We start from the raw sequence: 24,773 nt of genomic DNA on the forward strand, positions 1-24,773 counted from the left end.
GGCAGCTTTAATCGCGAATCCGTAGCTGCGCACACCGGGCGTCTTTTAACTGATTTTGATAGTATCTGCTCCTTTTTTGCCAAGCTGATTCCTGCAAAATTCGAACAGGGCATGTTGTTATTTTCGTGTGTCCTGAATGTGTTACTGGTGTGCTATGTGATTAGATGTCAGTGCAGCAACAGCGGGAGGTATCATGCTGCCCCTGTAAGCAGGAGAAAACACCGAAAGAAATCAGCTAGTAAAGTGAAGGATGATGACTCAGAGGCTTCTAAGGCAGAGCCAGCACAGGACCCAGGTGAGGGCCCTTCTCAGTCAGAGTCAGGGCCTGACACAGAGGGGGGTTTCCTTGATCGTCTTTTTAAAGAAGGCCCATTACACAAGAAGGACAAGAAAGGTCCTTCTAAAGCAGAACAATCACAGGAGGACTCGGACTCGGAAGTAGAGATAACCTACCACTCCTTATCCCTGAAAGAACTGCGAAATATAAGGAAAGATTTTAGTCGTTATGACGGTGAGCCAATTATTACCTGGTTGCTCCGATGCTGGGATAATGGGGCAGATAGCATAGAATTGGATGGTAGAGAAGCCAGACAGTTGGGATCCCTGTCCAGAGATGGTGGTATTGATAAGATGCTTCCAAGAAGGTCAAACACTATCAGTCTCTGGAGGCGACTCTTGTCAGCTGTAAAGAGCAGGTATCCCTATAAAGATGATGTCATGAGCCACCTAAGCAAATGGACCACTATAGAAAAAGGTATTAACTACCTTAGACAACTAGCTGTGCAAGAGATCATTTATAAACACCCTCAGGACATTGTAGATCCTGTAAATCCTGATGAAGTGGAATGCAACCGATCCATGTTCCGGAAGGTTGTGAAGAGTGCTCCACCAACACATACCCATACATTGTCAATATTAGTCTGGGGAGAAGATGCTATGGCACGACCTAGTGTGGGCGAAATGGCTAACTATATGCGACAGTATGAAGATAGTATTTCTTCCCCACTGCAGGCCCGTGTCTCGGCTGTGGAAAAACTGACTAAGGAGAACAAGGACTCATTTAAACAACTGTCAGACAAACTGTCCAGGATCGAGAATAAACTTGACTCTCTACCTACACAGGCCCGCGTTGCAGCCTTTAGGAGGCAACGCCCTCCTACTGGACCGGCTCAAAGGAAACGGAACACGTCACGAGGTATCCTGTGGTTTACCCTGCGTGATTATGGGGAGGACATGAACAGATGGCATGGACAACCTACCAGTACCCTACAGGCACGAGTACGTGAGTTGCAAGCTAAAAGAAATAACAGAGAGAACTTTCCTAGGAGGACGGCTGCTCCAGTTACCAATGAGCAGGACCCCAGTCAGGGTAGATGGGCCTCAAATCCTTTTTTTCCAAGAGTGAATAGGGGAAATGAAGGTCCAATCCCTGTGAGCTGCACGAATCCAATCTTTAATTAGAGGGGCCCTGCCTCTAGCCAGGAGGAGGAGAGGGATAACCGGATTTATTGGACTGTGTGGATTCGATGGCCTGGCACATTAGAACCACAAAAGTATCGAGCCCTGGTAGACACTGGTGCACAGTGCACCCTCATGCCATCGAATCATAAAGGGACAGAATCTGTCAGTATTTCGGGAATAACAGGGGGATCTCAAGAGTTATCTGTATTGGAGGCCGAAGTGAGCCTAACTGAAAATGAATGGAAAAAGCACCCCATTGTGACTGGTCCAGATGCTCCATGCATCCTTGGCATAGACTACCTTAAGAAAGGGTATTTTAAGGACCCAAAAGGATATAGATGGGCCTTTGGTATAGCAGCTGTAGAGACTGAGGACATTAAACAGCTGTCTACCTTGCTTGGCCTCTCAGAGGATCCTTTTGTTGTGGGGTTGCTGAAAGTTGAAGAACAACAGGTGCCAATTGCTACTACCATGGTGCACCGACGACAATATCGCACCAATCGAGACTCCCTGATCCCCATTCATAAACTGATTAGACAATTAGAAAATCAAGGAGTGATTAGCAAGACTCACTCACCCTTTAATAGTCCTATATGGCCAGTGCAAAAGTCTAATGGAGAATGGAGATTAACTGTGGACTATCGTGGCCTAAATGAAGTTACGCCACCGTTGAGTGCTGCCGTGCCAGACATGCTAGAACTTCAATACGAACTGGAGTCAAAGGCAGCCAAGTGGTACGCCACTATAGACATTGCTAATGCATTTTTCTCTATTCCCTTGGCACCAAAGTGCAGGCCACAGTTTGCTTTTACCTGGAGAGGTATCCAGTACACCTGGAATCGACTGCCCCAGGGGTGGAAACACAGTCCTACTATTTGCCACGGACTGATCCAGACTGCACTAGAAGAGGGTGGAGCTCCAGAACATTTGCAATATATTGATGACATCATTGTATGGGGTGATACAGCAGCAGAAGTTTTTGACAAAGGGGAGAAAAAAATTCAAATTCTTCTGCAAGCTGGTTTTGCCATAAAAAGAGGCAAGGTCAAGGGGCCTGCCCGGGAGATCCAGTTTTTAGGGATTAAATGGCAAGATGGGCGTCGCCAGATCCTGATAGAGGTGATCAACAAAATAACAGCTATGTCCCCACCAACTAACAAAAAGGAAACACAAGCCTTCTTAGGCGTTGTGGGTTTCTGGAGAATGCATATTCCAGATTACAGCCAGATTGTACGCCCTCTTTATCAGGTGACCAGAAAGAAAAATGATTTTCAGTGGGGCCCTGAACAACAACAGGCTTTTGAACAGATTAAACAAGAGATTGTGCATGCAGTAGCCCTTGGACCAGTCCGTATGGGACAAGATGTTAAAAATGTGCTCTACACCTCAGCTGGGGACAATGGTCCTACCTGGAGCCTCTGGCAGAAAGTGCCAGGGGAGACTCGAGGTCGACCCCTAGGATTTTGGAGTCGAGGATACAAGGGCTCCGAGGCCAATTACACCCCAACTGAAAAAGAGATACTGGCAGCATATGAAGGAGTTAGAGCTGCCTCAGAGGTAATCGGTACTGAAGCACAGCTTCTCCTGGCACCCCGATTACCAGTACTAGGCTGGATGTTCAAGGGTAAGGTTCCTACTACTCATCATGCAACTGATGCTACATGGAGTAAATGGATTGCATTAATTACACAGAGGGCTCGAATAGGAAACCCTAATCGCCCAGGAATTTTAGAAGTGATCATGGACTGGCCAGAAGGCAAAGACTTTGGAATGCCACCAGAAAAGGAGGTGACACGTGCTGAAGAAGCCCCACCGTATAATGAACTACCAGAGGATGAAAAGCAGTATGCCCTGTTCACCGATGGATCCTGCCGTCTTGTAGGAAAGCATCGGAAGTGGAAAGCTGCTGTATGGAGTCCCATACAACGAGTCACAGAAGGACAAGGTGAATCAAGTCAATTCGCAGAGGTAAAAGCCATTCAGCTGGCTTTAGACATTGCTGAACGAGAAAAGTGGCCAAGGCTGTATCTTTATACTGACTCATGGATGGTGGCAAATGCCTTGTGGGGGTGGTTAAAACAGTGGAAGCGAAGCAACTGGCAGCGTAAAGGTAAACCTATTTGGGCTGTTGAATTGTGGCAAGATATTGCTGCTCGGCTAGAGAAACTAGTCGTGAAGGTATGTCATGTAGATGCTCACGTACCTAAAAGTCAGGCAACTGAGGAACATCGAAACAACCAACAAGCAGATCAGGCTGCTAAAGTGTTCCAAATAGATTTGGACTGGGAACATAAAGGTGAACTATTTTTAGCTCGGTGGGCTCATGACACTTCAGGTCATCAAGGGAGAGATGCAACATACAGATGGGCTCGTGACCGAGGGGTGGACTTAACTATGGACTCTATTGCACAGGTTATCCACGATTGTGAAACATGCGCCGCAATTAAGCAAGCCAAACGGTTAAAACCTTTGTGGTATGGGGGGCGGTGGTTGAAATATAAATATGGGGAGGCCTGGCAAATTGACTACATCACACTCCCTCAGACCCGCCAGGGTAAACGTTATGTACTTACCATGGTGGAGGCGACCACCGGATGGCTGGAAACATACTCTGTGCCCCATGCCACTGCCCGGAACACTATCCTGGGCCTCGAAAAGCAAATCTTGTGGCGACATGGCACACCAGAGAGAATTGAGTCGGACAATGGTACTCATTTCAAAAACAGTCTCATAGATAACTGGGCCAAAGAGCATGGCATCGAATGGGTATATCACATCCCCTATCATGCACCAGCATCTGGGAAAATTGAACGGTATAATGGGCTGTTAAAAACTACCCTAAAAGCAATGGGGGGTGGAACCTTTAAAAACTGGGATAAGCATTTGGCACAAGCTACCTGGCTAGTTAACACCAGAGGATCTATCAACCGAGCTGGCCCTGCTCAGTCAGACCTTTTACATACAGTAGAAGGGGATAAAGTCCCTGTGGTGCATGAAAGGAATCTGTTGGGAAAAACTGTCTGGGTTCTTCCTGCTACGGGCAAAGGTAAACCCATTCATGGGATTGCTTTTGCTCAAGGACCTGGATGTACTTGGTGGGTGATGCTGCAGGATGGTGGAGTCCGATGTGTCCCTGAAGGTGATCTGATCTTGGGTGAGAATACTTAATTCTGAACTGCATGATGTTAATTGCTGCATAATACTAACAGTGTTCATAAGTGTCTTTCAGGTTGAAGCAGTGGTGATGAGACCGGAGCTAGCTGCAAGTGGCGTCCAGTAACCTCCTCGAGACTGACATGTTTAACCTGCAACCCATGGGCACGAACTGTGACAAAGCTCATACCATCTCTCCTACCCTGGGAGACTCCTAGCCAGATGGAAACCCACAATCCTGAACTAAATGAACTTGATGAACTTTTTTTTTGTATAGAGATGAATCATAAACTAATGTTATCTGTATATATTTTAAAATGAAAAGTTAGTGGTGATCTGAGTATGACGTGAATGGTATGGAAAAAGGGGTGGAATGTCCTGGTTTGGCCTAAACCAGGCCGATTTCCCTTTCAGTGATTTTTACTTTCAGCTAAGTCTCCTCTAAGTAACTGCACTTTCTGAAACTAACTGCATGTTTTTGCAGACAGTGTCTGCTTCCAGGACTGATAACGCTCGAAGTTTGTAGTTATCACTGAGGCACCGGTAGGGATGTTGTGCAGAAAGGCTCTTGCTGTACTTATTCTTGAGAGAAACCAAGGTCACTGCTGAATTCCTCACTGCTTACGAGTGAAGAGCCGAAGGGGGGTCGCAGCTGCAGGGGGGAGCGGACAGGGCAGGTGACCCAAAATTGACCAACGAGGGTATTCCATCCCATACACGTCATTCTCAGTATAAAGCGGGGGGATCACGAGGGTCTCGCTCTCTTTCTGCTATGGCCGGTGTCCAGGGAGGACTCCGTCTGTTTTCCTGCTGCCCCCGATCCCGATCCGTGCGTTCCTGAATCCAGCTCTCGACCGTCGCTAGGCCCAGGCTGGGCCTTCCCGGAGCCTGCCCTGCAGTGCCGGTGGTGACGTGGCTGACTTCAGGGGAGCTCAATCTTGGTTTTGTATATATATTTGTATATATTTGATTATTTCTATTGTTATTATTATACTTTTTTTTTCATTATTATAGTTTATTAAAACTGTTTTAATTTTCCAACCCAGAAGTCTCTCTCCCTTTTCCCTTTCCCTTTCCCTCTGGGGGGAGGGGGGGGATAACAGAGGGCATCTGCCGCAGGTTTAATCGCCAGCCCAGCTTTAAACCGTGACACTGCCACATGAGATCCTGAACTCTACCTTCTCATGGTCACTACAACCAAGGCTGCCCTCAACCTTCACCTCTTCAACCAGACCCTCCTTGTTAGTGAGAACAAGATCCATCAGCGCTCCTCTCCTAGTTGGCTCATCCACCATTTGCATCAGAAAGTTATCATCAATGCACTGGAGGAACCTCCTGGACTGAGGATGGCTGGCTGAGTAGGCCTCCCAGCAAATATCAGGGTAGTTGAAATCCCCCATGACAACCAGGCCCTGTAATTGAGAGACTGCTCTCAGCTGCCTGTAGAAGGCCTCATCACCCTCCTCATCCTGATCTGGTGGCCTGTAATAGACACCCACAACAGTATCACCCCTGCCAGCCTGCCCCTTAATTCGCACCCACAAACTCTCAACTCGCTCCTGATCCGCCCCTGGACAGAACTCAATACATTCTAGCTGCTCACTCACATAAAGAGCAACTCCACCACCTCTCCTTAGTGGCCTGTCTTTCCTGAACAGGACATAGCCATCCATGACCACATTCCAGTCATGCGAGGTGTCCCACCAAGTCTCTATAATTGCCACTAGATCATAGCCCCCCAACCGAACACGGATTTCTAACTCCTCCTGTTTATTCCCCATGCTGCGTGCATTGGTGCACAGGCATTTCAGGGAGCGAGCTGAGCACACCGATTTCACCCTAGGGGGATGGGAGGCCTCCTGGTCTTCATCAATACTAGAGCGTTGCCCCAGTGGTGCAAGCCCAGCTACAACCCCATCCCCCTTCGAATCCAGTTTAAAGCTCTCCGAATGAGCCCTGCTAATTCCTGTCCCAGAACCCTTTTGCCCCTATGACATAAACCTTTCCCATGTATTACTGTCAGGCCTGGTGTCTTATAAAACCAGCCATTATCAAAGAAGCCAAAGCCCTGCCTGTAGCACCAGTCTCGTAGCCAGGCATTTATGGAGAGAATCCTACTATTCCATCCCATGCCATCACCCAAAAATGGAAGGAGGGAGGAGAAAACAACTTGTGCCCCAGACTCTTTCACCAACCGTCCTAGGGCCTTGTAGTCTTTCTTCATCCCCTTCAGACTACGGGATGCAGCTTCCTCCCCACCTATCTGGAAGATCAGCAGCGGGTAGTAGTCTGTGGCCTTCACCAGGTTGGGGAGTATCCTGGTGATATCCCAGGATTCCCTGTCCTCTCCCTGCCTGCAGCGGGCAGGAAGCAGGCAGCCAGTCACTTGTCTGGGAGGTGGTGATGCTCTCGCAGGACCTGCTGCAGGCAGAATGCAGCCAGCAGAGGCAACGACCCTGGCAAAGTAAAAAGCAGAGATGTGGGGGAAAAAGCAGATGGGGTTGGAGGGAACGTGGGGGCAGCCGGGGGGGGACTCGCTGCAGGCAGGATAGGGTGCATGGGGTGCCCCGTGTGGGGGCGCCATGGATGCCGGAGTACCTTGTGTTTGCATGTGCATGCCAGCAGAGGGGGCCCGGTCACCGCCACCTGTACACCGTGCTACAACCGGGGACACCGGCTACAACCTACCCGGCTGTGCCCACTGCCGCTCGGACACCCAGGCAGCCAGAGGGCACGTGGGGCGGCTGCCCCGGCTCTGCGTCCCTTGTGGGACCAGGACATCCCCCGACAAGTGCACATGGGGGGAGAGAAGCTGAGGTGGGAATGGGTTTTCCCAGGGTTTGGTGTGTGGCCAGCGCCTTGCCCTGGGCAGGCATCCAGGCATATGCTTGCTGTCCTCCAGCCTGCTCCCTGGGGAACCTGGGGCTGGGGCTCAACATGCTTTAGAATTTCTTTAACTCCATCTCACCTCCCCCATCCCCTGGTCTCACACTGAGTTTTAGTCTTTCTGCACTTGGCATCCCACATCTTGGAGGTGACAAGTTTTCTTTCCGTGGGACTGTGCCCAGCACCCCCATCCTGGTGGTTTGTGGTGGTCCATGGTGGTCTCTGGTAGTCTGTGGTGGTCCACAGAGGTCCATGATGGTGTTGTCCGAAAAGCAGATTCAAGCCCGGCATGCAATTAACCAATCATCTCACACGCTCAGGAGAGCTATTGTATTTATTCTGTGCAGGGTGCTTGGTGGAATCATCCACAAATCAAGCACACCCATTACAAATCCCAGTACCATTTTTATACACTAAAAATTACATGAAGTCATCCTTCTATTTGCATTACACACTTTTCATTGGTTACTATATCTAATTGCAATTAACATAAATGCTTAATTTTAAAAACTAATACTTCTGTCAAGGTTGATTTACGTTTGCCAACGGTCATTCTTTTCCATTAACCAGGCCACACATCAAAGTCCTTCTGCTTCGGGGTACTCCTTTGTTCTTTTTCTTCTGGCCAGCCTCCCCGTCTCCTTAGATGTAGATAAGGTGGTCGTGCTGGCCTCGGGTGGTTGTTTTTCTTCACGCTAGCCTCCCTAGATGTAGATAAGGACAATGTCTTCTTTCTTCAAGACGAACTAGTTATGTCCTGACAGAATGTATTCTACATACATCTTTAAGCAATTATAAAGTACAGGTGCACTAAGTAAATGTTCTACCATGAATATGAGTTTCACTACATCATCCTAACAGACTATATCCTACATACATCTTTAAGCGACTAGTAAGTACAAGCATACTATATCAATGGTCTATGGTGGACTGTGGTGGTCCATGGTGGTCCATGGTGGTCTGTGGCAGTCCATGGTGGTCCATAGTGGTCTGTGGTGGTTCGTGGTGGTCCCCGGTAGTCTGTGGTGGTCCCCGCACTGCACCAGAGCATGGTGGGCACCAAGGGCACAGCTATGCCTGCCTGCCCCAGGGAGCTCATGCCCATGAGGCCCTCGTCTTGTTTTCTGGGTTCCCATCAGGTGAAACCAAGCCCCAGGTCCCCAAAGCTGATGATTGGTTAATTGCTAAAAAAAGTTTTTCCACTTCCTGGAGCACAGCAACACGAGCTAGCGGACTGCAGGGCCCTGCCAAGTGTCTTCACCTCTGCACTGAGAGCAGGGACAGAAACCTGTCAGCCCCGGGAGGTGGCTGTAAAGAGTGCAGCAAGCACCACAAGCAGGTGCCTGCGGCATGGCTGACTCCTCCGGGGCCGGGTGGAGGAGCTGTGCGGGCACCACTGTGCCAGGGCATGTACGGGACTGGGGCATGAGGAGGTCTAGCATAGATGGGCAACAGCCCCATCCTGCTGGAGGCTGGGGGCTGTAAATAGAGTTGCAAAGTAGGGGCACGGGAAGAGGGCAGGGATGGAGAAGGCACCACTGCAGGTCCCCATCTCCATCCAGGCAGAAGCCAGGGCCCCGCTGGGCTCTCTATATCTGGTGCTGGAAGAGCCCAGCAACTCCAAAGGCCACCCCATCCCAAATGGGAGAAGAACATGTCCAGAAGGTCAGGGTGGCTTTGGCCAGGCGGGCATGAGACAGGCACATGCATGCAGGGAGATCTTTGCACGTATGGGCCTCCTGTGCTCCTGTTGTCAGGGCAACCTGAAGGGCTCCTTGTTTGGGTTTGGGGTTTGCATGCCAACAGTGGAAAAAATGGAGCAGAGGCAAATGTTTTAAAGGGAAAATTATAGGTAATGCGGCAGCTGTGCTATCTCCCTGTTTCGGGGCAGGGAGATAGCACAGGCTGTCCTGGTGTGTCTGTGGGGAGAGCCCGCACTCCTCTGTGCCCCAGACCCACAGCAGGGCCCTACAAGTGTCCTTGCAGGGCACCGGGACAGGACATGTCACCCATGCTCCCCTCTCAGGTAGGCACTGCCTGTGCCAAGCTGGGGGCATGCTCTGCATTGCTTTTCCCTCTATCTGCTCCGGGACCCCCAGGCTGGGTATGAGGGGTCCAAGCCCCATGCCCAGATGGTCTCTTCCACCGTGAAGCCACCAGCCACCCATGGCTCTTCCTGTAGGGTGTCCCAAAAGCAGGACAGCACCCCAGGGTGCTCCCGTGGGTCCCAGCCAACAGCCTGTGATGCACTGGGGCGATGTGGGGTGCAATGGGGGCTTATGGCTGGAGCAGGGGATTTGTCTTTCTGATCTTGGAGAGAGGCTGGCAAAGATCTGTGGGATCCATCCAGGATCCAGAAAGCCCTGGTGTCCCCTGGGGCTCTCCCTGTCCCTGCACCCCACTGGCACGTGGTGCCCAGGACAGTTCTGGGAGTCCCCAGGGGCTCCTCAGCACATCCCAGAGCAGTTACACACCGGGGTTGGCGCTGGTGGCACGGCACTGTTGCAGCAAAATCCCCTCCACTGGGGAGCTGCCCCAGATGGCTTCTCCATCATGGGGTGCCTGGATCCCGGGCCTCCCCAGTGGGTCCCCAGGCCTGACAGGCACATGGCACTTTTTTGGCCGGCGTGGCTCTTGTGTGGCCCAGGAATGATCTCCCAGGGTTATTTCTGACTCACAGGACAGGAAACGTTTCAGGGTTTAAGCCAAGCTGAATAATGTGCTCATTTCCTTGTGCCGACTACAAAGCACCTGCTCCAGGGGATTTATGGAGTGCCAGCCTCTCATACTTGCTGTGCAGCTGCCTGCCCAGATGTTTTTATTTTCCCAGGATAGCCAGCAAGTGCCAAGGCCTGTTTTCCTAAATACCCCATGCCCTCCCGGCACATTTCCCTTGAGGGGAGCCTGGGCAGAGCCACGGGCAGCAGCACACCTAGGGTGCTGGGGTGCCAGGGTGGGTGCCAGCACTCTGACAGTGCTGAGGGAAGCAGGGATGTGTGGCTAACCCACTGGTGCCAAAACCTGGCCTGGCACAGAGCAGCCACAGCTGGGATAAACGGCCCAGGAGAGTGCCAAAGGATGATGGAGAGGGATGGAGCATGAGGGCGAGCAAGGAAGGATGAGACCGTGTGAGGGAGGGCAAGGGAGGGCAAGGGAGCCCAAGGGAGCAGTGGTGTGGGGCTGTCCAGACTGTGGAGCCCTGCCTGCCACCAGCAGTAGGGAGAAGGCACCCAGCCTGGTGTGGGCAGAGCCCATCTCATGGCTGGAGACCCACAGACACTATCCCACAGAAGACCTCATCCCACGGCTGGGGACCCACAGACACCATCCAACCCAGACTTGTAGAGCTGCTGCAAAACATTGTGTCCAACCCATGGGGTGGAAATGGCTCTCCTCTGTGAGGAGGGTTGGGGTGTGGGTGCCGAGCCCAGGGACACCCATGAGAGATGCAGGGCATGCCAGCATGCCAGTACGCCTCCCAGCCCACGCTCCTCCAGTGGCACGGAGTTCCATCCAGTGGGCAGCCAGCCTGCAGAATAAGGTGACATCAAGGTTTTCATCATGTCCCCTCTGCTTTGTCCCCTTTTTAGACAAACAGCCTCATTGCTTAGTCCCAGTGGGGTTGGCTCTGATCCCACCTATACTTCCAGCCTCCGGGAGCTATCCAATCTGGCTTACCAGCTGCAGGAGGCAGGATGGTGTGAGCCAGCTGTCACTCCCTGGGTAGCACTTTGTCCCATCCTGTCCTCCTTCCTGGCTCCTGGTTGCCCAGCTCACTCTGCCCCCCCTGCTCAGCTCTCCTCAGGGTCCAGTTGTTCTGGTGAGCGGTGAGCATTCAGGTGAGTGGACATGGCTCAGAGCTGGCATCTGCCTGCGTGCTGCCTGCATGCTGCCTGCACCCTGCCCGCACCCTGCCCGCACCCTGACCCAGTGCCCTGGGGGCTCTGGGGCTGAAGCATCTTCAAGGTGCTGGGCGAGGAGACGTGCCCACATGCCGCAGCCTCCCTGGGGCCCCAGGCAGCACCAGGGCAGTCAGCCCAGCGATATGTTTGGGTTGGGTTTTTTTTTCTGTTTAGAGAGAAAATAAAGCGCTTGTGGGGAGCAGGAGCCAAGCTCCCCAGTGCCTAAAACAGCAATCACAGAACTTCCTCGGATTTATGGTGTTTGCTTTCACAATGCCAGCCGGGATCCTGTTTGCTTCCTGCTCTGCAGCTGCAGTCCCCGATGAAGGCTCAGGAGATTCAGGTTTTATAACACTCCTGGATCCTGACAACGGCAACTTGTCCAGCATCGTTTATTACCCCCCGTACCTCTTGCAGGGCGGGGTGGGCCATTGTCACCCCATCCCAGCACCCAACAGCTCAGGTGTTCAGGCTTCACTTGCCCGTCCCTCCGCTTGCCCCTGCTGGTCCGCAGGGTCGCATCCTGTGGCACCGGGGGCTTGAACAGCAGTTCTGCAGAGGGAACACACAAGCTTCACTGGGAGAGGAGCCCAGTGACACCATGCCCTCAGTGGGATGCGGCACCCAGTTCTTCCCAGGCACAGCTACCTTCCCGGGGCCAGACCAGGCAGGAGCAGCCAGCTCTTGCCAGGGGGATGCTGCGACTCGGATGTGACCATCTGCAGGGTCCTCAGATGCTCACGGCTGGTGACTGCTCCTCACTGGCATGCCTGGACATGCAGTCACTCCCTGCTGTTGGCCTCCACCTGATAAATCAAAGTGACTGAACTGACAGTGAGGCACTTCTTCCAGCCCCTACATCCCTTCTGTGGCTCTTCCCCGGGTCTCAGTTGTCCCCTCGAGATGTGAGCACCAAAACTGGCTGCCCCCTTTTACCCCCTGGGGCAAAAGCTTTTCCAGGATGCACCGGCTAGCGCAGCTGGAGAAGGTGTCAGCTCCTCCAGCCACGACATCCCTTGGGTACCCAAGCTGAAGCTCTTGAGCATCGAGTCCATCTCCAGCTGCTGCTTTCCAAGCTACAAGCCCCTGCTGAAATGCTCTGGACCCCCGATGGGGGTGTGTGCTGGGGCCAGGCAGGCACCCAGGGAAGCAAAAGGCAGGGAAGGAGAGTGGCCAGGAGGGGAAAGAGTGGGACTGACGGACTGCAGGGGACCACCAGCCCCGTCCCCCGAGGCACAGCCACGGCATGGAGCTTCGCCGCCTGGGTCCCTCTGCAACACATCGAGGGGTATCCTGACCCCCTTTCCTCCTCCTCTGCATTTACCCAGCAGACTGCTTTGATTAAATACCCAAAGGCCGTGAGCGGGCTGGTAACCTTAACTCTCTTTTTGGGAAACCAGAATGGCCAAGCTACAGAAATCTTGAGAATGCCTCCCCGCATCCCCGGCAGAGCAGGGGTAGTGCCCCTCTGTGCAGCCGAGAGATGCTTTTGCCCCAGATTTTTGGTGCCTACTGGAAGCCTGGCCAAATTATGCAGGCCTCCAAATTAAATCCACTGCTTTTGTTTAACATTTGCTCTACTCGGTGATGAAACGATGATGGATTATTTCATTGTGGTTGCTAGCGTGCCAGACTTCTTTTTCCAAACACACAATAGGAATATTAATGTACTGCTCTGATGATGAAAGCTTTTATCCTCCTTATATAGTAACAACTCTGCACCAAAGAGCGAGTTTCATTTGTCACTGATACACTTCACCATCTCAGCTCACGGCCCCGCAGTCAGCAGGTTATTCACGGGTACCCCAAGCTTCTCTGATTTATTATCAGCCTTTTCCAACGGATCTCACCCTCACTGCCATCTGGCCACCCCACCCGGAGGGCACAGCAGCATCCAGGGCACTATGAGAGGGCTGGAGTTGATACCAGACGGTTCAGTTCAGCAATGGTTTAGCAAGAGTAGGCCTCAGAGTAGGCTCTAAAAGGCCTGCTCTGTGTTACCTTTACACAGAACAAGCTTTCCTGTCAATAATCTTCCTTTTAGCTAGAATAATAGAGAATAGCAATAAGTTCTGAAGCAAACTGCATGTTTTGTAGATAGAGTCTGTTTATGGGATTGATAAAAACGTTCTAGTAGACAATGATTCATGCTGTTTACGCTTAGTCTTAGAAAAACAAAGGTCTCTGCTAATTATAAAAAGGCCAAAAGACAAAACAAGACTGTAAAGAACAACTTTGTGATGTCTAAATTAACTTGATTCATAAACTCTTGTGTCAGAGGAGAGATAAGTCCAAAACGATATCTTCTTCTTGGGAACACATGTACTTGTAAACAAGAAGGCCTCGACCACGCTTGCACACAAGCGCGATTAAAGGGGGATTGGGACCACCAGCGACCCCCAGAGACCACCCAAGACCCCTTCCCCAATTTAGTATGCATGCGTAAAGACATTACGTAATGCATTACATAACGTATTAGCATATTCATAAGTTTCTTGGAATGGGTGGGCTTTTCTTGGAATTATGTATATAAGGAGCAAGCTTTTGTTCTTAGGTGTGCATGCTAGGAGGAGAGATCCCCCATGCACCCAGCGCTGCGATAAACCAATGTCGGCTTTCTAAACTATCATTTGGTTTAGAGAGTTTTCTTGGTTAATGTTTTCCGGTAACAGAATTTGGCATCCCAGATGGGACAAGCTCTCCGGAGTCTCCACAGACCAGAGGAATCGTGAGGACTCCAGCGCGCACCAGAGTATTTTCGGGGAAGCCTCCAATTCCCTGGTCGGGTGAGTTTCCGAGACAGCTATCTGGGAGATTAACGGCATTGGTTGTGAGTATTGGTACCGGTATTTTAACTTGGCTGCTTACAAATAAGTTGTACCTGAATTAAGTGCGCGTTGTTAAGCTATTGGTATTGGTGTGCACAATTGTGATAATCCGTACGTTACTACGGGGACGCCCGGAGTCCGGATTTTGGTTGAATATTGGTTTTGTATATATTTGTATATATTCATATATTCGTTGCTGTGGCAGCTACCGTACTACTGACCCAAGAGGCCTGAAAATTGATGCTCGGGCAAAAGCTAACTGTGTTTTGCCCCATGCAGTTACAACCATTCTAGAAAAAAAAGGAGGACAATGGCTGTCACCGAGCTGGATGCCGTCCTTCTGGAACAAGATGATGTGGAGCTGAAAGTAACCAGCATCCTGAATCCAGCAACCTTTCTAACTACAGATCCTGGTAGGAAAAATTAACACATGACTGTTTGCAGGCGATGGAACAAACATACTCCAGCAGAGACCTTTATCAGGAGCAACAAAGAGAAGAAACAATCCAGAAGACTATTGGCAAATAGACTTTTCTGAATTACTGCGGCAAAATGGGTATCGGTATCTTTTAGTAATGATAGGTACTTTCACAGGCTGGCTAGAAGCTTTCCCTTGTCGCACCAACAAGGCTCGGAGGCATGCTGGCCATCCCTTACTGACATTGTCTCATTGTTTTGAAAAGTATCCCACAGGTCTTTTCCATGATTCTAGTTTCTGGGCCAACACTCCCAGAGCAATATGCAGTCTTTCATGTACAAATAGTTCAGATGGGTTTTCTAAGTTCGGGAGGCCTAGAGCTGGAGCACTCATTAAAGTCTGTTTTAGTTTTGCAAATGCACCTCTGAGTGCAAACAAGGAGGTTTCCTTTCCCTTGTACAGCTTCATATAAGGGTTTGGCAATGAGTCCAAAATTCATTATCCAGAGGCAATACCATCCGGCCATCCCGAGAAATGCTCTAAGCTCTAGTTTCATTTGCTTTCATCTTACCGGTCCGGCATCTGGTTTTGACTGGATGGTTACCGGTCCTGCTGCTCAGGATCGTCCTGGTGTTCCTGAAGCCCATACGAGAGGTGTCACAGCATCTTCTGGTATCTCCTGTAACTCGGCTGCCTTCTGTAATATAAAAACTTGAGCATCCAGAGCTTTATTTTCAGGGATATGGTTTTGGATTTTTCCTTTTGTAAAAGTAATTTGTGCATTCAATTTACTTAGCATATCTCATCCTAACAGCGGCATGGGGCAATCTGGTATGTAGAGAAATTGATGGGTTAACACCCTTTTTCCAATTCCAAATTTTAAAGGCTGGAAAAACAGCTGATCTTCTTTCTGCCCTGTGGCACCAATAATTGGCATGCTTTGATCACTCAAATTACCCTTGCATGTATTTCACACTGAATAGATAGTTCCCATGTCTACAAAAAATTTTACTTTCTCGTTTTCCAACCTTACTATAACCAGGGGTTCTGTTGGGGAGGGTTTCGATTCTTCCCCCGGTCCTCCTCAGTCTGAATCTAAAGTCATCATGTTAGCAGCTTTCCTTGGCATTTCCCCAAGGCCTTGCCGACCTGATTGCGGACACTCCTTTTTCCAGTGCCCTTCTGCTTGCAGAAAGCACACTGATTTTTTTTTTTTTTTTTCTAATTGCTTTGCAGCACCTGGTACTTTATCGGAAGATTTTTCTTCCCTTTGGCCTCCCCCGATAATTCCGTTCTCTAACCCTATTATTTTCCTGGGCTATAGCTGCTGCCAGTTGCTGGTTGTTTTTAAACACCTTTTTTTTTCTTTCTTTCTTTCTTCCTCTACCTTTTCTCTGTTGTTATACACTTTTCAGTCATTTTCTAACATTTTGTCTAGCGAGTGGGCATCTGCCCCCTCTATTTTCTGCAGTTTCTGTTTTATATCTGCACTAGACTGTCCCATAAAAATGTGTATTAACGAGACAGCATCTACATCATTTTCTGGATTCAAATCAGTGTATTTTCTTGCAGCCTCTGTTAGTCTTTCAAGGAAAGAGGAGGGATCCTCATTCTTTCCCTGAACGACCTGATACAATTTAGACTAGTTCTTTGACTTTGGAATAGCATTCCGAACACCATGCAAAATCAATCGTTAGTATTCGGTCAATAACAACCTCTGAGCAGGAATTTTGGGGTCCCAATTAGGGTTATTGGGAGGAAAATGTTCATCTAACTGTCCTGCTTGTGCAGCTTGAACATGCACTCATTCAGCCTCCTCTCTTGCCTTGGCCAAAATAAGTCGTTTTTCCTCGAAAATCACTAAGTTATTCAAAAATACTTTGCAAATCTTTCCAATCGGGATCATGATTTTCAATTATAGTTTCCATAACCGTTGCTATCCGTTCAGGGTCCTCCCTATATACCCCTGCCATCTCCCTCCAGGATTTTAAATCCGATACAGAAAACGGCACTTTTACCCAAACTGGCCCCTCCAGTCCTACTGCTTGTCTGAGAGGGGCTTGTATATTAGCATTTCTCTGCCTAGTCCTACCTGCCACCGGACTGAAACCTGCTTCACCATCGGTACTATCCGAATCACTCTGTTCATTATCCCTTCTTGGTCCAACTAACATCTGAACATCCTCCTCGTTCTCCTCCTCCTCTCTTTTCTCCTTATACTTGTTGCACCGCCTGCCGATGCTGCATGCTGAACAACAATGCTTAGGCACTTTCTTTTTCCCTGCCTCTAACGCCAATACCTCACCTTCGCTTACAATCAAACCACATTCCTTACGCACATCATAATCATCCCGTAATGCAAAGAACAAATTCACATACGGCATCTCATCCCACTTTCCCTCTCGTCTATAGAACAACATTAATTGCAGTATTGTGTTGTAGCTTATACTCCCGTTCTTAGGCCATTTCTCCTTATCATCTAGGATATACAAAGGCCACCATTGATTACAATATTCTACAAGCTGCCTCTGGGTGAAAGAGTCTCCCCCCCCACCTTTTTCCAATTTTTCAATATACATCCTAGAGGAGATTTTTCAGAATCCCCCTTCCACCAAGGGTTTGTTACCCATTGCAAAATAATATCAGAACACAAAAACAGTGTTAAAACACAGAGACACAAAAGCAACAACTTAACACAGACACAAAACCAACGACTTAACACAAAATAACAAGATGCTGGGGACTCAAACCCCTTATACCATTTTCAGGTGACTCGAATCCCTTATACCACTTTCAGTGGGACTCTAATCCACCCCTTCAGTAGACTCTTTGTTTCCCATTTTACAAAGTTTCAAAATTAACACGAATACCCGAACAAAGTTATACGAGTACCACAGTTACCACAATTACAAATAAATCTATCACAATTCAAAGCCGGACTGGCTGTTAAACTGATAGCAAACAGTAAACGGCAAAACGCCGCTCACCCCCCCTTTTCTCCTTTCCCTCCCCCGAAGAGGAAGGAACGGAGAACACAGAGAGAAACTTGCAAGCAGAAGGTCAAAAGCAGTTTCGCTAAGCAGCAATGAATATACAAATATGTACAAATATATACAAAACCAATATTCAACCAAAATCCGGACTCCGGGCGTCCCCATAGTAGCGTACGGATTATCACAATTGTGCACACCAATACCAATAGCTTAACAATGCATACTTAATTCAGGTACAACTTATTTGTAAGCAACCAAGCAACCAAACAACCAAGTTAAAATACCGGTACCAATACTCACAACCAATGTCGTTAATCTCCCAGATAGCTGTCTCGGAAACTCACCCGACCAGGGAATCGGAGGCTTCCCCAAAAATACTCCGGTGCGCACTAGAGTCCTCACGATTCCTCTGGTCTGTGGAGACTCCGGAGAGCTTGTCCCATCTGGGATGCAAAATTCTGTTACCGGAAAATAGTAACCAAGAAAACTCTCCAAACCAAATGATAGTTTAGAAAGCCGACATTGGTTTATCGCAGCGCTGGGTGCATGGGGGATCTCTCCTCCTAGCATGCACACCTAAGAACAAAAGCTTGCTCCTTATATACATAATTCCAAGAAAAGCCCACCCATTCCAAAAAAAACCTTATGCATAATACGTTATGTAATGCATTACGTAATGTCTTTACGCATGCATACTAAATTGGGGAAGGGGTCTTGGGTGGTCTCTGGGGGTCGCTGGTGGTCACAATCCCCCTTTAATCGTGCTTCTGCGCAAGCGTGGTCGAGGCCTTCTTGTTTACAAGTACATGTGTTCTCAAGAAGAAGATATCATTTTGGACTTATCTCTCCTCTGACACAAGAGTTTATGGATCAAGTTAATTTAGACATCACAAAGTTGTTCTCTACAGTTTTGTTTTGTCTTTTGGGCCTTTTATAATTAGCAGAGACCTTTGTTTTTCTAAGACTAAGCGTAAACAGCATGAATCATTGTTTACTAGAACCTTGTTATCAATCCCATAAACAGACTCTATCTACAAAACACGCAGTTTGCTTCAGAACCTATTGCTATTCTCTATTATTCTAGCTAAAAGGAAAATTATTGACAGGAAAGCTTGTTCTGTGTAAAGGTAACACAGAGCAGGCCTTTTAGAGCCTACTCTGAGGCCTACTCTTGCTAAACCATTGCTGAACTGAACTGTCTGGTATCAGTGGCATCTGCTTAATTCCTACCACGGTCTAGGTGGCAGTGGCATAATTCCTACAATGGTCTAGGTGGTCGCTGTATAATTCCTACAACAAGAGAAAAATGTGAAAAACAAACCATGCGCAAGTCCGCAACAAGGTGGGCCAACACAAAGAGCAGGTGGAAAACTTGCTAAAGCTGCGTATGCTGTTAGCAAAGCTCTCCTACAGCATCCATGGCAGGAAAGCCAGGGGAGCAGTGGGAGGTGGCAGCCCTGCCAGCCCGCTCCTGCCTTTGGGCCGCCCAAATCCCAGGCAGAGTGCCAGCATGAGGCATGCGGCACCTTCCAGGGTTATTTTGGGACTGGGCAGCTCAAGGACCAAGTTTCAGAATCAGACCCAGAGCTGAGTTTCCTGGAAATCATTCGTTTCGGTTGGGGCAACTCAGGCAGCACCAGTGCTGCTCATTTACAGTAAGTCACAATGTTTGGCAGACAGGGGTTTGGGGCTGGATTTGCCAGGCTTCCCCTTTCCAATAAACCACACACATTTCCCTAGGAAGAGGTTTGGGGCTGGATGTGCTGCAGCTACCGGCGCTGTGCTCTCAGTGCGGAGCAGCCCTCATCGCTTGCCAGGAGCACAGGCACAGCTGGGACCCCACACCTGCCTGCCCAAGGGCTGCCTCAGAGCTGGGGGGGCTCCCAGCCAGCTTTTCGGGGTGCAGAAGGGCCCCCCAGCTTACCCTCCCATCACGCTCACCCAACACAAAGCAGGGAAGAGCCAGTGCTGACCCACGCTTGGTGTCGGAGGGTCACTTTGGGGATGCACCATCCCTGTCCCCCACCTCACTTCTCAGATGCAGCGCCCCAGGCTTCTGCCTGGCAGGAGGAAGACCCTTTGGGAGTGAGATCCCCCAGAGGGGAGGGAATCCATCCTCCCCAGCAGGAATTAGGGTTGGCTGGAGCCTGACACCATGTCCTGAGCTGGAGCCACTTTGGCACTAGCAGCTAATCTGTACTGAAAATAAAGTTGAACTTTCTTGGGGCAGAAGGAGCACCTGGCAGGAGAAATCAGACAGCAAGTGTGCCTGTGTAGAGACCGTCTCCTCCTCCATGCTGGCCTCCCAAAGACTTTTCCTGGTCCTTACCTTACCCACACTGATTGCCCTTCTCTCTTTAGCAACCTGCAGTGATCTGCAGTGGCTGCAAAGCCCCTTTGGGCTGGAAAAGGGTCTTTCTCAGGGTCATTCTCTTCACAGAGTAATGGGGTGAGAGCTTTGCCCCGCACCTACCGCAGTGCTTTAACCCAGCTTCCTCAGGACATATCCACAGACTGCACAAGGTTAGGTTTAAAGAAAAAACTTGAATTTTATTTGTTTTTTGGGGGCATCTTCCTCCAGAGCTGATAACATCCCTGATTCTGGTACACATTGATGCTGCTGAGGAGTCCCTCAAGCCCAGTTGGAGCTGGGGAGCTGGTGATTGCTCTGCTTTCCACCAGGTTGCGAGAGTGATAAATGCTAAAGGAAGGGTGAGAGGCTTCTCCTTCCTCCCTTCAGCCCATCTGAGTGAAGACATTGCAGCTGGTCCTGCGGGGAAGCAGAAACCCATTGGTGCCTGGCTGGCAGAGAGGCATGCATCCCAGCTGGGCCAGGGGTCCTGTGGCTCACCTGGTGGCTTTCCAGTCACTGGGCAGGGAGTCGACCTTCTCCCGCAGAAGCCAGGTGGTCTGCAGGACCTCCTCCCTGCCAGCCACAGAGAAGCACTGGCTCATGAAGATGGCTGTGGAGTCTGGGGGAGTGGTGGCCATTAGCATCCCAGCAGGGTCTCGGCTGCTTTTGGGGCTTCACAAGCACCAGGGGGTTTAATGCTCACGGAGCCTGAGTGGGACCCAATGGTTGCAGGGGAACGCTCTGTGGTAAAGATGCTGTCAAAGCAACTTTCAATGCTTGAAGAGTATTTCAGGAGGTCTCTTGCTGTCTGCAGACACCGGCCAGAGCGGGGAGAGGTTGGGGAAGGACAGATTTGGGATAGGAGAGGAGGAGATAGATGGATGTGGAGTGGGTGCTGGGACCTGCCTAAGCTCCTCTCCCCATCCCCTGCCCCATCCGGGCAACGGCCACCACTGCAGCTACTGACCAGAAAACTTCTTCCAGTTGACGGTGAAGCCAAAGGTGCACTGCCCATCCTTGTCCAAGTGCTGGGAGCTGACAAGGGGGGATGGCTCAATGGGTTTCTGGGCTGGAGAAGTTGCCCTGGCTGTAGACTGCGGACACATGCATCCTGGAGCCCAGCTCATTGTCCCACCAGCCGGTCAGGTCACACTGCCAGGGAATGAGCAGGCGTGTCCCCAGGGGCTGCCAGCACGCAACACCTACCCCTGCCCTGCAGGCTGGGCCCCCTGCATGCGCCCCCCGATGTCCACAGGGTGCCAGCACTCACCTTGCTGTTCCTTGTGGGGTGTTTCTGCTCACGGCCCTGCCACCACTTGGTGTTGGTCGCCTTTGCCTCCTTCACACCAGCCTTTCCTCCCTGGAGATCTCGGCTGCCTGGCAGAGGAGCTTGGAAAAGAAAAGAAACACGGGCAAGCTGCAGGCAGCAGCACAGTAGGGTTTCTCCAGAGCCCCACGAGTGCTCAGGCACTCATTTTTAAGAGACATGATTTATAAAGTCGACGCCATTTCAGTCACATCAGGAGGGCCAAAAGCTGGAGTAAGCCAAGCAGAAGGGGAGAGGTGAAGAGGAAAAGATACAGGCAGGAGTCCCAGACAGGCAAGAACACAGGCAGGACCCCTGCTCCAGCCCTGCCAGGTGAGCTGTGTGACCCCAGAACACATCTGCCCGTGCCTGTGGGGACACGTGCTGTGCTCAGCACCGGTGCGTGGTATGAATGGAGAGCCCACTGGGACGGGCAGAGCCCTCAGGTCCATGGTAGGCTCCTGCGTGGCCAAGAAGGTGGCACAGCCAGTGCCCTGCAGCAGCCCACCTGCAAGGCTCCAGCTTCAAGCATTCCCTGTCCCCTCCCATGCCACACCTCCCTGGGCAGGGGCAAGCCATCCCCTGGGGCAGAGTCTCCAGGTTACACCTGCTCCAATTCCCCTGCATGTCCCCTGTGGCAGTGATACCAGACGGTTTAGTAAAAGCAAGCCTCAAAACAGGCCCTAAAAGGCCTACTCTGTGTAACCTTTAGACAGAATCAACTTTTCTTTCAGCAATTTTCCTTTCAGCTAAAATAACAGTATGTTCTGAAGCTAACAGCATGTTTTGAAGACAGGGTCTGCTTCTGGGACTGATAACACTTAGAGTTATAGTCATCACTGACTCTTGCTTGTGCTTAGTCTTAGAGAATCCAAGGTCTCTGTTAAATTCCTCAGTAATTACAAAGAAGGGCCAGAGATAAGCAAGACTGTGAACAACATCTTTGTAGTGTCTTAAATGACTTGATTCATAGCTCTGGGGCCAGGAGCAGAGATAAATCCTGTAGGAACCAGAACAGGATCTTCTCCTTGGAGCCACCTGCATGTGTCAACAAAAAGGCCTCGACCACACTTGCGCAGAAGCAGGGTTATACAGCGGACGGCATAACTATGGGGGGGTTACGACCACTAGAGACCACCAGAGACCACCCAAGACCCCTTCCCCAATTTAGTAAGCATGCACAAAGACAATTACATAATATATTAGCATATGCATAAGGTTTATTGGAATAAGTGGGCTTTACTCGGAATTGTATGACTATTCATTTTTCTATAATGTATATGAGTGCGCTTTTGTCCCTCGGTGTGCATGCTAGGAGGAGAGATCCCCCTGCACTGCAATAAACCAATGTCGGCTTTCTAAACTATCATTTGGTTTAGAGAGTTTTCTTGGTTACTATTTTCCGGTAACAGCAGGGGTCCCCACATGCATGCCCCCCTGCACCAAGAAAAGGATCCCTATGCACATCTGTGATGGACAGGGTTTGTATGCCTTAAACAACTTGTTTGACAACTCTGGCTGGAGAAGGAGATGGGTGCTACAGAGGCCTGCAAGTCTGGCAAGAGATAAGGGCCTTGAGAGCAGAACAATGCCTTTGCTGTGCCTTAATTGACGTGATTTACAGCTCTGGCTGGAGGAAGAGATAAATCCTTCAGAGGCAGGATGGTATCTTTTCCTTGGGGCCAGCCTAGATGTGCAACATCTTTGCAACATGAAGGCACCAACCACGCTTGCGCAGAAGCGGGGCCATACAGCAGACACCGCAACTAGGGGGGATCACGACCACCAGACACCCCTTGGGGGACCACGGACTCATTTCAAGAACAATCTAGGACTACAAATGCGCAGGCGTCCCAATTAGCATGAGAAGTGAGAAGAGGGGGGAGACAAGAAGGATGTTACCACCCTCTCCTATCTCACATGCAAATGACCTAAAGTATTTAGAACTTCTCACTTGGGATGCTGGCAGGAGCTCCTGCCAGCCACCTGAGGACCGATCCTGACCGGAGGATGGATCCTGCATGCAATTTACTGGAGGAGCGACTTTGCAAGCAATTTACCGACTCTACAAACAACTTACATCGCTGGACCCAAGGGTGGTGATCTCCCTTTTCCTCTCTCTCATATTCTCTATCCTCTTTCCCTTTTCCTTTTCTCAATGCCTTTAGAAACCCAAGACACTTACAACCATGCTACTTTCCCTGTGTTAATAAACTGTTCTTAATTTCATACCAGTTATTTGGTGTCGTTTCACCTTAATTTACTCCAAGGGATTTATGAACTAGTTGCGACCAGGTCGTAACACCCCTGGCATGCAGCCAGCTGGGACAGCCACCCCATTAGCACCGTTAAGATTTCATATCTAACTGACAGGTGTCACAGCCCACAAAAAAAAAAAAAAGGCAGCCAGGACAGACCCCAGCCACAGGGCTGCTGTGCCAAGCTGCCTGGGAGCAGGAAGTTGGTGTGCGGGGCTGCCCTGCCAGATGGCACGGAGAGCAGAGTCTAGCCAGCAAAAAGCAGAGCAGTGAGAGGAAGGGGAGATGGGCAGAGTCCAGGCAATACTGGGGCCAATTGTTTCCACAGACATGAGGACTTTCTATCTAGGAAGCATGCACTGGGCAGGCAGCAAAGAGAGGAAGAGGAGAAGACAACAGCATGTGAGGTAGAAAGAAGGGCCACAGGAGCATGCAGGGCAGGAACTGTTCCCCCACACCTGGACACCCACCCAAAGCAAGCCAAAACACCTCTCATAGACCCAGCCTCGGGGCAGGCCCACAGGCAAGCACGGCATGCCGCTGCCTGGGGCACAGCCACAGCCTGCAGCTAACGAGTCCCCACCAGGCAGCACAACCCGAGGCCTGACAGCGCAGCCCCACACGGGAGGAGGGCCGAGCCCCTATGTGCTCCACCGATGGGCTGTCAGCAGCAGGCCACGCCACGACTGCGAGCTCCGCTAGCCACCAGCCCCCGCGCCAGGGCCCCCCGGCCCAGGTGGGGTAATAGAAGAGCGGCAGCCCCAACCCTCGCCTCAGCACTACACCACCCGGCCACGCAGCTTCCAACGCACCACCAGTGACGTCACCCGCCTCCCAGCAGGCCACGCGCGCTCAGCGGCCCTGCCCCTCCCGGCGTGACGCAACGGCGCCCCCGCCTATTGGCCGGCGGTGCGCGGGTGGGGGGTACGGCCGGGGGTGCCCGGGTCCCGGTTGCACGGCGGGGGGACCGAGCGGAGCGTAGCCCCGGGATGCCGTGCCGTGCCGTGCCGTGCCGTGCTGCCCGGTGGCGCGCGGTGCCCTGGCGCATGCGCAGCGGGGGGTGGTGGGGCGGGAAGCAGGAGGTGCCGCTCCGCTCCGCCCCGCCCCGCCCCGCTCCGCTCCGCCCCGCCCCGCTCCGCACCGCCTTGGTGGGGCTGCTGCGCTGCTTCTGCTCGCGCGCAGGTATGGGGACTGGGGGGTACGGGGTCCCGGTAA

At 50.8% G+C, this 24,773-nt stretch overlaps 1 long non-coding RNA gene across 2 annotated transcripts; it reads right to left on the bottom strand.

Annotated features, from left to right (window-relative positions):
• Positions 1–20,165: 20,165 nt before the first annotated feature.
• Positions 20,166–24,593, bottom strand: LOC137675707 (uncharacterized). 2 transcript variants are annotated; one of them, XR_011049980.1, is made up of 5 exons: positions 24,371–24,593; positions 21,265–21,383; positions 20,962–21,146; positions 20,493–20,802; positions 20,166–20,411 (listed from the first exon to the last, which is right to left on the bottom strand). It is a non-coding gene; the product is annotated as an uncharacterized lncRNA (long non-coding RNA). The 2 variants fall into 2 exon arrangements; XR_011049979.1 differs by having other exon boundaries at positions 20,493–21,146.
• Positions 24,594–24,773: the final 180 nt, after the last annotated feature.

Source organism: Nyctibius grandis, chromosome W (assembly GCF_013368605.1).
Source record: "Nyctibius grandis isolate bNycGra1 chromosome W, bNycGra1.pri, whole genome shotgun sequence".
NCBI classification, from domain to species: domain Eukaryota; kingdom Metazoa; phylum Chordata; class Aves; order Nyctibiiformes; family Nyctibiidae; genus Nyctibius; species Nyctibius grandis.